Genomic DNA, 4377 nt, shown 5'->3' with positions numbered 1-4377 from the left:
GGTTTACCTTGAAGGTTTGATATTGTTCTAAAAATTGTTTTTAATTAAAAAATAACAATGACCTGCTTTTGTAGTGATGTTTATTAAAGTAATAAAAGTCTGAAAATGTGCTCTTCCTTGTGAAATTTGGAAAGAAAAGACAATTCTTATAATAACATGTTACATTACCATGATTTCAATCCTGTGTCCCTCCTGGGTAGGATTTTGAATTCTGAGTAGATTGTTATCTTACCCTGGAGGTGATACTTCTCCCATAGAAAGCCAAGGAATGGTATCTTAAAAGCAGACTTATTATTTTTAACACTTCCTACACACCAGGACAAAAATGCCATTAGAATAGAGTTCCAAACACAGTTCTCATCCTTCTCCTTTTTGTCTGTAGTTACAAGCAAGAGAGGGGTGGGCAGGAAACACGTGAATAATCCACATACACCTCATTGAGTGTCTAAGCAATTAGGAAGTCCCCATGCAAGGGGGCTAAGATATATACTTAGGAGTTTACGTGTCTTTGACTAATTGCCTCTGTTTGGCACATGGGTTTATTAATGGTCCTTTTGTCCTTTTCTTCTACCTCTGGCTATATCCCCATTGACTCTCTATCTCTAGCTTATTTTTTTTTTTTATTGTTACTGTCACTTTTCTCTGTGTTTCAAGGTATATTTTCCCTTCTGGTCAATATTTCTGCTTTATAAGCCAAATGTATGCTTTTCTTTTTTTTTTTTTTTCTTAAACTTTTACTAAGTCGTAGTGCTTTCTTTTCTTTGTAATAAAGAATTAGTATTCTACTTAAGAATAAGTCGGGATATGCTTTCTTCCAAAAGGTTTTTCTCAATATTAGGAACACTCCCAAGCTGTCATCATATTCCTTGACTACTGAGTTTTTTTTTCTTGTGAAGAGATTAATTTTATTTGAATTTTTATGACACACTCATTATTTGTCATAACTCACATATTATCATGCAAGGATTTTACCTCAGATGTATGCCAAGTTTCTAATGTATAGTTGTATACCCAGGGCACATTCATTAATGCCACTAACATGTCAACAGTGGTCACTTAACTCTGTGAAATATGAAAATAAATTAAGAGATATAGATTCTAAATCCAGAAGAATTTATCTTTACATCACATGTGCTAACTACCCACTGTATCTGATTTGACTGTAATAATGTCCCCTTTAAATGGCATTACACTTTCAATGTTTGAAAATAAAAGTTCTAAATATTTTACCTGCCTTTTAAAGACTTTACCTAGACCAAGTCTTCTCAAACTTTAGTCAGTGTACAAATCACCTAGAGATTTTATTATTTTATTCCTGGCCCCAACCCTTATGTATTCTGATTTTATGTGTCTGTGTAGGACTCATGGACTTCAGTTTAAAAACAAGTCCCAGTAATGCCAATACTGCTGGTCCAAGGAACACATTCTGGGCACAACTAAGACTATTAAATGGCATGTGTAACCTTTTTTTTTTTTTTTTTTTTGGCTACGGACTAGCTGTATGTGTCAGATATGGTACTATGTATGTCAGTAGTGAATAAAACAGCTACAGTGTCTGATCTTGAAAATCCCAGAAAATAGTGTATGTATAAACATTGTTGATGTAAGAATGTGGTGATGAATGAAGTATGACTTCAGAATGTTCTGGGCCTTAAGCAGAGTTAAAACTTATTTATAATTATTTGGAGTGTTAGAATATTCAGAATTTGACTATATGCTTACCTTAACAGTGAGTTTTATATGTTTTCTTGTTGTCTTTTTATTTTGATTTGAGGAATCCCCTTTAGCTTTTCTTTAATTTTTCTCAACGTTTTTTATTTATTTTTGGGACAGAGAGAGACAGAGCATGAACGGGGGAGGAGCAGAGAGAGAGGGAGACACAGAATCGGAAACAGGCTCCAGGGTTCGAGCCATCCGCCCAGAGCCTGACGCGGGGCTCGAACTCACAGACCGCGAGATTGTGACCTGGCTGAAGTCGGATGCTTAACCGACTGCGCCACCCAGGCGCCCCTAGCTTTTCTTATAAAGCAGGTGTAGTCATGATAAACTTCCTGTGCTTATGCTTCCTCTTCAATTTTGTAGGACAGCTTTGCCAGGTATAGTTTTCTTTTTTCTTTTTTTTTTTTTTTCTTTCTATCAACACATTGAATATATTGCCTTACCCTCTCCAGGCCTGCAAATTTTCTATTAAGAAATCCAATGATAGCCTTATTGTGGTTTCCTGGTATGTGATGAGTACTTTTAGAGAAGCTTTCATGTTATCACAAATGTAAAAGGATTAAATTTCCTAATCAAAAGGCATAGAATGGCTAAATGGGTGAAAAGAAAAAAAGTCAAATAATATGCTGTCCACAAAAGATTCATTATAGCTTTAAGGACATAGACTGGCTGAAAGTGAATGAGTGGGAAAAGATATTCCATGAAAATGGAAACCATGAGAGAACAGGAATGGCCACACTTCTATCAGACAAATTAGATTTTAAATCAAAACTGTCACAAAGAGACCAAGAAGTCATCATACAATGAAAAATAATTCATCATCAAAAATATATAATGGTCCCCTTCCTCCTTTCTCCACTACCTCCTGCAGCTGCTTGTGTGGGATCAGCTGGCCATGGCCTGGGCAGTGGAACAGGCAGGTGTTCCCTGCACCCGAGTAGGGCCATGGTACAGGCCTGGGACATGGACAAGTCTGCCCACAACCTGATGTGGCCCCACCATGCCAAGCCATCCCCTGCCCATACACCTGGAGCAGCTGTGCCAGCTGGGAGTTCTTTACTGTAAGCTTGTTGCTGACATATATAAGAATTATCCAGAATAACAAAATATTCAAAAAGAGAGAAACTACTACTGGATAGACATAATAATCATATACAAGGATAAATTACCAAATAATGAAGAAAAGATGAAGATATTCTACAAGGAGCATTTGTACCTCAACGATGCGATCTGCTACATCTTGGATGGCAGTGAGTACTTTGATGTGAAAGACAAAGAGGACAAGTGGATCCACATCTTCATGGAAAAAGGAGACATGATAACTCTTCCTGTAGGGATTTATCACCACTCCACACTGGATGAAAAGAACTAAGTGAAGGTCCTGTGTCTGATTGTGGGAGAACCAGTGTGGACAGCATACAACTGGCTAGTTGACCAATTTGAGGCTGGAGGGGCAGTACATGAAAGTTTTAGCACAGACAGAGCAGTGGTGCTCCCAGGGCCTAGCTCACCCTCTGCCTTTGTGAATTTCCTGAACATGATCACAGTAGAGAACCTGTCCTCTCTCCTTGCTTTTATATTGGGGGACTAGGTGAACTTTTCTTTGCATGATTATTTGATCACAGTATGTTTTAAGGAAAGGAGATTTATTATAAAAGGGATTTTTACATGGAAGCAACCTTGGAAATGTGGACAAATCACATTAATTTTACCTTATTCAAGATCAGTGGTCACCAGTTCTGTATTAACATATGCATTGGACTTTAACCCAAATGAGAGTCATCTCCCTGAATGTAAGCACTAAGCTGATCTATCCAGACCTGGTCCTTCTACTGTAGGCAGATGTCAGTCTGTCTCATGCCTGCCTTGTAAGAAGGCGTCATAGTAGATTACAGGACTGGCCAGATAGAAGACACTTTTCTCCCCTGAGTGGGGAGTGCTGTCAGGGGTGAGCTCTCATATTCACTGGGGGGATACTCAGAATTGTTGATGCCATTTTCTTCTTCAAAATAAAGGAACTGCCTTAAGTTTATATAAAAAAGTTAATAACAACTACAAACATATACTCAACATCAGAGCATCTAAATACATAAAGCAAATATTAACAGAAGAGGGAAAGGTAGATAACTATACAATAATAGTAGGGACTATAATACCTCACTTTCAACAATGGATACATCTTCCAGATAGAAATTTACTAAGGAAACTGTGAACTTGAATAAAATTATAGACCAAATAGACCTTACAGACATAAACAGAACATTCCCATCAACAGCAGCAAAATATATATTCTATGCAAGCACCCATGGAACATTGGGTCACACAATAATTCTTAACAAATTGAGACTTATTGGGTCACACAATAAGACTTAACAAATTGAGACACAAATCAAGAATCTTTTCTGACCACAATTGTATGAAACTAGAAATCAATAACAGGAAGAAAATTGGAAAATTCATAAATATACGGAAATATTAAACAACATGAAAATGAACACCCAACAGGTCACAGAATAAATCAAAAGAGAAATATAAAACCGTCTTGAGACAAATAATAATGGGGAGACACAACATACCAAAACTTTTAGGATGCAGAAAAAGTGCCTAAATTACAAAAAAAAAAAAAAAAGGATCTCAAATAACCTAATTTTACACCTC

The 4377-nt window shown here is 36.8% G+C and overlaps 1 pseudogene; it reads left to right on the top strand.

Moving 5' to 3' along the window:
• Positions 1-2664: 2664 nt before the first annotated feature.
• Positions 2665-3245, top strand: LOC125146538 (1,2-dihydroxy-3-keto-5-methylthiopentene dioxygenase-like; annotated as a pseudogene).
• Positions 3246-4377: the final 1132 nt, after the last annotated feature.

This window comes from Prionailurus viverrinus, chromosome D1, assembly GCF_022837055.1.
Source record: "Prionailurus viverrinus isolate Anna chromosome D1, UM_Priviv_1.0, whole genome shotgun sequence".
Lineage (NCBI taxonomy): Eukaryota > Metazoa > Chordata > Mammalia > Carnivora > Felidae > Prionailurus > Prionailurus viverrinus.
Note: the sequence above shows the minus strand (reverse complement) of the source record. Positions and strands in the feature narration are given on the sequence as shown.